Here is a 10,636-nt window from a genome sequence, read left to right on the forward strand (position 1 = left end):
TCCTTAGCCCCAGACTCCGGGCCGCAGGCAGCCAGCAGCAGCAGGGTAACAGAACCTCTGGACAAGAGCTCAGGGCTTCATACTCTGCCATTGTGCTGATGTTGCTCTGCTATTTGTTTTTACATTCAAAAACAGAACCTCTGTTTTTACATTCCTTATTCCTCAGAAGCTTTTCTGATTTGCAGCCGCTGGACCGTGTTCCTCATTAACATCTGTCTGTCAGCTTAGTCATCACACCATTTCACTGTGGTGGCAGGGACTCAGCTTGGAATTCTATACGGAAAAAGCACCTGGGGGCCCGGTCTTTCATTGGCTTCAAGACAACCAGAAGTGCCTGCTCTTGAGACTGGTAGGCCTCTAGGCAAGATGCCCCTGCCCATCAGGATAGACCGTTGGGCATCCAGCTATGATGATGCCCTCAAGGACCCTGTGCCCATGACTCCTCCTCCCCGACATGGGCCGCATCCCCTGGAAGCCAGTGATTCCAGAGTGCAAGTATCAGTGCCTCACCAGGGAGGAGGAAGGAGAGGCCAGCCTACCTTCCCCTGCCATGACTCAGTCTTTGACAGTGTGACACGGTCCCATTGGTGAAGGCTAACGCTACCCATATCATCATGAATTCTCTGTTCACGAAACAGACCCAGGAAAGTATTCAGCATTTGGGGCTACAGGCAGGGCTGAGAGGTGCTGTCTACACACCCTACAAGGGCCCCACCAGCAAGGAGCCCAGGGACGTTCGCTTGGCAGAAGTGCTCCACAAACTGAAGCTACCGAGTAGACAGAGAGCAAGAGAAGAGGGCAGCCTCCATTGGCCCAGTCTGCCCCAAGCAGCACTCCTCACCCTCCCCCTGGGCAGAGGCCCGCAGGCTGCTTCACACCTGGTCCTTCCACAGCTTTCCCTGGCTCAAATCCCAGCATCGTGGATTCTGGAAGTGGAAGTAAGGACAGAAACTTGTCAGATACCTGGAGCCTCTTTGGACCGAGATCCCTTCAGAAGTATAATTCTGGAAGTTTTGTCACCCAGACCTACTGAGGAGCCCAGAGGCCCTTTCCCATGGAACTGGTCCATGCCCAGGCCAACCACGACTGCAGATCCAGCAACCTTGAGGCCGCCCAAGATGGACATCCCAGTGACGGAAGGGAACAAACAACTGCCATGGACCCATCATCTCAGACCCCATGACTCGAACGTGTTCACACCCACTGGCTTCTAGAGTGCTTTCTATTCCTCTGACAACGTTTTTAAAACCTGTTAAATACAGGCTCAAGCTGGAGACATCAGTGGTTTTTGAGAAACATCAGTACAGAGCTTGCCCTTATTGTGTGGAAGAAGCCATTTTGTACTGCTTTAAAGTTGGACTCAATCACCTCGGCAGTGATGTAAGGGGAACCTCATTTCCTATTTTTTCATCATTTACTCTAGATAAGAACTTGGAGAGGTGCTCACTGACTCGCTGAGATGATGACTCTGGCTGGCCCTCTTGATGGCTGGCACTGTGCTCCAGCCTTGCCACTTAGGGGACCCAAGATCTGTTTGGGACCTGGGTACGGGTAAAAGCCAGACTTGGCAGGGATCCCTCTTCGTAGGCTGAGCGTGGAGTCCCTTTGCTTTTTGGGACTGTCCTGCAGCTTGCTCTTCGTGCGGGGCCTCAGGCCAGCGCCGGCGGAGGCGTGCTCCTCTTTCCATGCCGCAGAACAAACACTAGGTGTTCCAAAGCTTTTCTTGCACTTTAAAGTGAGGTTAATTTAATTCCAATTTGGTTAAAAACTTCCTACGAGAGAAAATTGAGTCTACTGATTTTGCATAGGTAAATGGACGCTAAACTTTTTTAAAGCAAAGAAGATGGTAAGTACAGATGGTAGTCTTGAGGTTCCTATGAAGCCACTGTGACCATATTTTGATTTCCTTGTTCAGAGCCTGAAACATCTGTAAGGGGAGGTGAAAAATTCAAACTTTACTGTATGAAAGCATTTTTCACCAAAATGAGCCTCATTCCTTTATGCAACACATAACCTCACTGAGGAAGGGAAATAGGGAAACTGCCTTATTTCCCCTCACTGTGGACAAATTGAGTCATTGTCTTGAACACCGTCTCAAATACCTGTTTTTGGTTTTGGATAGTATCTTGTCTGCATAAGAAGCTGACCTTTCCATAGCAAGGCCCTGGAGCCTAAAATTATCAGAAGAATTAATTTGTGTCTTCTATTATGATCTCTTGTTTTGACCATAAAAATTCTTACTGCTTTCTTTTTTCTGAGTTGGAGTCTCGCTATTGCCAAGGCTGGAGTGCAGTAGCACAATCTCAGCTCACTGCAACCTCCGCCTCCCAGGTTCAAGCAATTCTCTGCCTCAGCCTCCTGAGTAGCTGGGATTACAGGTACCCACCACCACACCCAGCTAATTTTTGTATTTTTAGTAGAAATAGGGTTTCACCATCTTGGCCAGGCTGGTCTTGAACTCGTGACATTGTGATCCACCCTCCTCGACCTCCCAAAGTTGAGGGATTCCAGGCAGAAGCCACAATGCTCGGCCAAAAATTCTTAGTACTTTCCAAAAAAAATGTAGAAAGTCCAGTAGTGGTGGCTTACACCTGTAATCCTAGTACTTTGGGAGGTGGAGTTGGGTGGATTATCTGAGGTTAGAAATTTGAGACCAGCCTGGCAAACATGGCAAAACCCCATCTCTACTAAAAACACAAAAATTAGCTGGGCATGATAGCACACACCTGAAGTCCCAGCTACTCTGGAGGCTGAGAGGGGAGAATTGCTTGAACCCAGGAGGCAGAGGTTACAATGAGCCAAGTTCGCACCACTGTACTCCAGCCTGGGCAAGAGAGCAAGACTCTGCCCTACCCTCCAACCCCCCAAAAAGGAAATTACAATCTGATTATCCTCTAGATTATATCCCATATTGTCTTGATTGGAAGCCAAGAATAAACCAAGGAATTTAAAGATTCTTAGCGGCAATGCAAAAAAGGAAAAAATGAATTATAAGAGTTATAATATCATTAACATTAAAAAAAAATTCAGGATGGCCCCAATTTTTTTGATACCTCTCAATACCCCATGAATCTTTATAAAGAGAATAGTGTGTGATGTCATGAATAATGTCCTTGACAACATCTTTACAAAAAAATACCATGATGAGTTTCACACTCATGCATTTGCAATTCACCCACTTAATCACATTCAGCATAAAGTCAAATAATGTGTGTTTAGGAAGTTCTGTATGAGGCCAAACCAATGTAGTCTCATTCACAGCTCTCTAGAGAACTGGTTTGAACCAAGGTTGTATGTGTGGGTGTATGTGTGTCTGTGTGTATGAGTGTTCGTGTAAAAAAAGATGGATTGTATTTTCTTCAGGGAGTTTACCATACATATTTTAATAAGAATTATACAGAGAGTCATGGTTGTGATTTCTGAGATAAAACCTGAAGTGCAGGTAGTCTACGTTGCTAATTAAAAACAGAGCCCCAGGCTGGGTGCAGTGGCTCATGCCTGTAATCCCAGCACTTTGGGAGGTTGGGGCAGGTGGAATTACTTAAGCTCAGGAGATGGAGACCAGCCTGGGCAACATGGTAAAACCTCGTCTCTATGAAAAATACAAAAATGAGCCAGGAATGGTGGTGCCCACGTGTAGTCCCAGCTACTCGGAAGACTGAGGTAGGAGGATGGCTCGAGCCTGGGAGTTCAGAGGTTGTGCTGTACTCCAGCCCGGGTGACAGAGCCAGGCCCTGTTAAAAAAATCAACAACAGCTTTTTTTTTTCTGCGCTACCTGCTGAGGACTCCAAACGGCGTTGTTCTGGATTCCCGTCGTAACTTAAAGGGAAACTTTCACGATGTCCGGAGCCCTTGATGTCCTGCAAATGAAGGAGGAGGATGTCCTTAAGTTCCTGGCAGCAGGAACCCATTTAGGTGGCACCAACCTTGACTTCCAGATGGAACAGTATATCTATAAAAGGAAAAGTGATGGCATCTACATCATAAATCTGAAGAGGACCTGGGAGAAGCTTCTCCTGGCAGCTCGTGCCATTGTTGCCATTGAAAACCCTGCTGATGTCAGTGTTATATCCTCCAGGAATACTGGCCAGAGGGCCATGCTGAAGTTTGCTCCTGCCACGGGAGCCACTCCAATTGCTGGCTGCTTCACTCCTGCAACCTTCACCACCCAGATCCAGGCAGCCTTCCGGGAGCCACGGCTGCTTGTGGTTACTGACCCCAGGGCTGACCACCAGCCTCTCACGGAGGTGTCTTATGTTAGCCTACCTACCATTGCTCTGGTAACACAGATTCTCCTCTGCGCTATGTGGGCATTGCCATACCATGCAACAACAAGGGAGCTCACTCAATGGGTTTGATGTGGTGGATGCTGGCTCCGGAAGTTTTGCGCATGCGTGGCCCCGTGTCCCGTGAACACGCGTGGGAGGCCATGCCTGATCTCTACTTCTACAGAGATCCTGAAGAGATTGAAAAAGAAGAGCAGGCTGCTGCTGAGAAGGCTGTGACCAAGGAGGAGTTTCAGGGCGAATGGACTGCTCTGGCCCCTGAGTCCACTGCCACTCAGCCTGAGGCTGCCGACTGGTCTGAAGGCGTGCAGGTGCCCTCAGCGCCCATCCAGCAGTTCCCTACTGAAGACTGGAGCGCCCAGCCTGCCATGGAAGACTGGTCTGCAGCTCCCACTGCTCAGGCCACTGAATGGGTAGTAGCAACCACTGAATGGTCTTAAGCTGCTCTTGTGTGGGCTCTTAACATATGAGATTCATGGAAAATAAACATCGAGTTTCAAAAAAAAAATCAACAACAAAAAAAACAGAGCCTCAGAGAGAGATGGCGGTTAAACTTAAGGAACAAATAAAGATTTACTCGGATGGGGTCACCCCACATAAATGTTATAATTTGGTTTTGATCAACATGAATCAACATTATCTCATAAATATTATTTTTACATGTCAATAAGCAAAATTCTAACCTATTGTAACCGATTTTAAGAGAAATATGTAAAACGCAAATCTATATGCCAATGCTATTTTGGTTCCTTCCATTGTTTTCAAAACATAAAAAGGAGTGACTCTTACTGTTTAATCATAAATAGAAAAACATTTTAATCTTGTAAATAATGACTAGGACTTGCAATCATATTATAGGTAAAAGTGAATGAGACAGCTCCCTTTAAACTATAGCTTTGATTAAGCAATACAGCATTGTGGTTTGAAAGATTTTGCTCTCTTTTTTATAGTGGAAATAAAGTGCCTTATAAATGAAGATTTTTATTAGGTATTGAAAAAAAGTAAGAATGAAAAGAATTTGGAATAAAGTGGGATTGGTGAGAAAGAAGTATTAGTAGAACATACATCAAAATATATAAAGTTGTCAAATAAAATATTACTTAGAATGTCAGCCAGGTAATATTCATCATGCAGCTTACAATATAGAAAAAAATATTCAGATGTTTCTATTTTCCGAAACAAAATGAAAAACTAATGTGCCTACTACCATAAAGTCAAAAATTCACAGTTTGGCTCATCAGAAGATATTCCTGGATTTCAACATAAAAGCAAAACTAGTAAATCCATTTGACAATCATCTATGATCATTTTTGTTCATGAAATGGTTTGCATAATATAGACTGAAATTAATGGTAGCTAAGATCCAAGGGTCCGCAAAAGTGGAATATATCGAGTGCACATCTTAATGAGAAAGAAAATGAAATGATAATTAGGGAGAATAGACTGATGTTTTTAAAGGACTAATTACAAAAACCGGAGAAAGTTCACTGAAGAAAAATGTGAACCTGTATCAACTTTGAAGCAGCATTTTTACTGCTGTTGAATATGGTAAAGCCATTATATGTTGATGTTTAAATTATGATGCTGATTTTAGGTAAATTCTTTAAATTCAGTTTTAACTAGCATTAAAATAATTTGGTCAAAATACTTTCCTTATAGCCTCATTCACATAGTACCTTTGTAATTATAGCTGAATGACACATTAATCTCCATGGCATCATTAGAACATAAGCTCCATGAGGGCAGACTTGTCTATTTGCTTCACTACTGTACCCTTTGCACCTGTAACAGTATGGTACATAATTACTGCTCAAGAAGTATTTGTTAAACAAATGAGTGAATTTTCTGTAAGAGATGTCATTTAGACACAGAAGTAAAACTGGGAAATAAGGTTAACCCCGGGAATAAAACTCACAGTGAATAGGACATATGAAAAGACAATAGCTTTCTGTAAAAATAACTTAAAAGGTTATTTGTATATATGAAAATGAGGAATCTTGGCCAGGCGCGGTGGCTCAAGCCTGTAATCCCAGCACTTTGGGAGGCCGAGGTGGGTGGATCACGAGGTCAAGAGATCGAGACCATCCTGGTCAACATGGTGAAACCCCGTCTCTACTAAAAATACAAAACATTAGCTGGGCATGGTGGCGCGTGCCTGTAATCCCAGCTACTGAGGAAGTTGAGGCAGGAGAATTGCCTGAACCCAGGAGGCGGAGGTTGCGGTGAGCCAAGATCGCACCATTGCACTCCAGCCTGGGTAACAAGAGTGAAACTCTGTCTCAAAAAAAAAAAAGAAAATGAGGAATCTTAGGGCTCCTGAGTATAATCAGATATAGGGTATACTATCAGTGAGACATGATATATACATGATTGTAACCAAGAAAATAAAAGCCTATTTTTTTACATGTTGTTAGAAAACTATATCTAATGGAATAGAGTCCTGGGGAATAGGGAATAAGAAGTCAAAAAAAAATTTTTTTCTGAGACCAAGTCTCACTCTGTCATCCAGGCTGGAGTGCAGTGGCAGGATCCTGGCTCACTGCAACCACTGCCTCCTGGGCTCAAGCAATTCTTCTGCCTCAGCTTCCCAAGTAGCTGGGATTACAGGCGCGTGCCACCACGCCCAGCTCATTTTGTATATTTAGTAGAGACAGGGTTTCACCATGTTAGCCCGGCCGATCTCGATCTCCCAACCTCTAGTGATCTGCCCTCGTCGGCCTCCCAAAGTTCTGGGATTAGAGGCATGAGCCACTATGCCCAGCCAAAATCAAAAATTTGTTATTTCTCTGGCTCCTTTACCAGTAAAAAGATAAGCTCCATGAGGGCAGATATAATTTTTTTCCTGTTTGGATGGTTGGGTGGGTGAATGGAAAGAAGGGTGAAGGGAAAGAGGGATGCAGGGATGAATGGATCAACAAGAGATTCATTCGATCATCTATTCATGTATCAAAGAACTTGCCCATGCTAATCCAGCATGATTCAGGAGAAAGTCATTAAGTCTGGCAGAGAGAGGGCTCTGTCACCAGAATGATATACTCTATTTTAGAAGACAGGCAGGTCATTCGGTTTTACCATTCCTTGGTTCCATTAACAAACCTATATTGAGCACTTGCTATTGAGTAGTTCTCAAATGAGATATCAAGACTCATGGGAGTTCATTAGGATACAGGACCAGTTGGCTGTGGTAAGAAAACAAAAATAACAGTGGGGTAAACAGGGAAGAATTGTATTTCTCTCCTGTGTGTATGTCTAGAATAATATGGTGGCTCTGCTCCATGAAGCTACTCCACAAAGAGTCAATGCGCTCTGCAGGTTGTTAAGCTATGTTGCAGGAAAAACAACCTGAAATCTCAGTGGCTTAACAATGAAACACTTTTTGGTTCTTTCCCTTCTCATGCAAATGGTTGCTGTGGATGTGACTGCTCCTCTGGAAAGCTCATTCAATAGTGGTGCAAGGATCCACATTGATTCTGCCTTTTTATCAAGCACAAGGCTGAGAGGCAAAGCCCAACCCCTGGCAAATTCAGCCAGGAAAGCAACAAGAAGAGCTTTTTTGATTTTGACAGTTTACTACTTACATAGGCCATGAAAGGAAACACAGCCAAAGTGCCCACTCCAGAAGTCCTTGTCCCACACACTAAAAGGATGGCTCTGAAACAAGGCCCAGGGAATATACCATGAGTTGTAGGACACTCAGTTGCAGAGGAGCTAATTCCCAATTCTAACCATTTGGTTTTCTAGTCTGCAGCTTTATTCTGAGAGAGATGGTGCCCCACACCTCCTCGGATCCCAGGAGGCAATGGGAAACGGTGTTTAACAGCTGAGCAGGGTGAGAGGGAGCCTCCTGTGGGTTGGGGGTGGGGGTCAGAGCAGCTCATATAAGCCTGCCAACTTCTTGTGTTCTGAGAGGGTGGTGAAGCATTCTGGCAAGACTCAGATTCACTGCAGGGCAAGCCACTGCCTAGGTGGTCAAAGTAGATAGCACAAGTTCACCAGGGTGCCATGTGGAGCTATTACCCACACCTGCACCTCCGTCATCCCCACCTGCATCAGAGGAGAGGATCAGGCTGGAAAGTTGTATGTGCTCCAGCCCAGAAGCGATCTCTGTCACAACTGAACACAGCTCTGCCTGACTGATGGAGGGGAGTGGGGAGTTCAAGGATGTTTAGCAAACTAATCAATGTCTCTGCCTCAGCAGGTATGGCACTCAAGGCTAGGACCCAGGCTCCTTCTCCCTGGTCATCAGCCATCCCCCAGGCATTTGCCTCGTCTGTATGATCCAAGGTGGCTGCACTCCAGAAAGCCAGAAGCACAATGTATTTCCCCTCTTTTTGAAGGAATGACCCTGGAGGTATGTGCATTACTTCACCTCACATCCCACTGGCCACATGACCACAGAGCTGCACGGTAGACTAGGAAATATAGTCTTTATGTTTGGTAGCCATGCGCCTGGCTTAAACTTCATTACACTGGAAGGAGGACAGATCTCCAGGGGACAGTGTGTAGAATTGGTCACAGGTATGTTGGGATCAATTGTAAGGTGTTTTCCAGGTAATCTGGCACCCATAAAAGTTAAAATATTGTGCAATTTGCAATTCATATATCTCTCATTGTGTTTCATTTTGACATGGTTTTGAAGGAAGGGTAGAGCCACAGGTAGCACATTCAAGAAAATGAACCTAATCTTGGTGGAAAGGCCTACATGAAATACCCTGTAGAACAATGCAGCTCAGGGGCCGGGCGCGGTGGCTCAAGCCTGTAATCCCAGCACTTTGGGAGGCCAAGGCGGGTAGATCACGAGGTCAAGAGATCGAGACCATCCTGGTCAACATAGTGAAACCCCGTCTCTACTAAAAATACAAAAATTAGCTGGGCATGGTGGCACGTGCCTGTAGTCCCAGCTGCTCGGGAGGCTGAGGCAGGAGAATTGCCTGAACCCAGGAGGTGGAGGTTGCGGTGAGCCGAGATCACACCATTGCACTCCAGCCTGGGTAACAAGAGCGAAACTCCGTCTCAAAAAAAAAAAAAAGAACAATGCAGCTCCTTTCATATAATATCATCCTCTGCTAACAAACCCCACAATGACATATCCAGCTTCCCAAGGATTCTGAAACCAGGTAGAGCTGGTGCCTTACTGAAAAGCTTAAATCGTGCAGTCACTGTTGATGAATCTTGCCCATGGTGAAAACTTGTTTTGTTTGGTTATCATATTGTGAGTTAGCTCTGAGTATCTAGTTGATACTGATTTACTGATACAGTGAAGTTTCTAAAACTGCTAAAGCTGAATCGAATCCCCAGGACACAGGGACTCTGAGTCAGGGGCCTGCAACACTGTAAGCCCTGCCTGTGCATACAGCCAGCTAGCTTCCCTCTAAGTGGTTTCTATTGCAGGCATGTCTCAGAGCAATAGACGGTGATTGTGATACTGTGCAACCTCATAGCCTGAAAACACATGTTTATACCAGAATGATTTCCAACCAGAAGCTGCACTGCAGAGGCAGAGCATGTTCATACAGCATCCCTTTGGGATGGGAAGCATTACTGAAGTCATGAAGAATCACAGAAACTCTTAGGGCAAACAAGCACAGGAATTCTCAAATGCCTTTTCCCCAGCTCTGAAAACTAGGACCATTCCAGTATTTCTGATTTAACATCTGATTTGAGATTCATTGACCATGGGAAAAAGAAGAAACAGATCTTGTGCCAACACAGTACCTTGGAAATAAAATATTGAACCTTTACCAAAAACCCAAGTCAGAAATACACTGCAAATATAATAAAAGGTGTACAGCACCCTGCCTATCACTTTTCTTAAATGATCTTTTCATGTTCTGTGGAAATTATAAACAGCTATTCTCAATAAATGTGTAATTTGGATGAAGAAAAGCCCAGAGCTGGCATAAAACTCACCTCTATCGGTCGGTTTTCAGATGTTTCTAAAATGAAATAGAGCAGAAACAATTTCAAAGCTCTGAGAAAGTGAGCTGTTTCAAAGAGGTAGCAAATAAAAATGAAACACCTGCAAATCCTGCAGAGAGACATGTACAGCATCATCAGCCTCTGGCTTCCAGGCTCAGTGGTGGATATTTTGATTCCAGTAGGATTGTGTCCACATTAGAAACTCCAAACGAGTTTCTCTTTCTTTTTTCTTTTCTTTCTTTCTTTTTCTTATTCTTTCTTTCTTTCTTCTTTCTTTCTTTTTCTTCTTTTTCTTTTTCTCTCTCTTTCCTTTCCTTCTTTCCTTCCTTTCTTTTTCTTTCTTTTTCTTTTTTCTCTTTCCTTCTTTCTTTTCTTTCCTTCTTTCCTTCCTTTCTTTTTCTTTCTTTTCTTTTCTCTCTTTCCTTCTTTC

The 10,636-nt window shown here is 44.3% G+C and overlaps 2 pseudogenes across 1 annotated transcript; both read left to right on the top strand.

Annotated features, from left to right (window-relative positions):
- Nucleotides 1-303: 303 nt before the first annotated feature.
- Nucleotides 304-1,214, top strand: LOC116526184 (annotated as a pseudogene).
- A 2,548-nt stretch (nucleotides 1,215-3,762) lies between these two features.
- Nucleotides 3,763-4,785, top strand: LOC116526101 (annotated as a pseudogene). The gene has a single exon (XR_004257969.1). The product of XR_004257969.1 is annotated as a 40S ribosomal protein SA-like (transcript).
- The last annotated feature ends 5,851 nt before the right edge of the window (nucleotides 4,786-10,636 follow it).

Source organism: Sapajus apella, unplaced genomic scaffold, assembly GCF_009761245.1.
Source record: "Sapajus apella isolate SASKATOON/1434 unplaced genomic scaffold, GSC_monkey_1.0 scaffold49, whole genome shotgun sequence".
NCBI classification, from domain to species: Eukaryota; Metazoa; Chordata; class Mammalia; order Primates; family Cebidae; genus Sapajus; species Sapajus apella.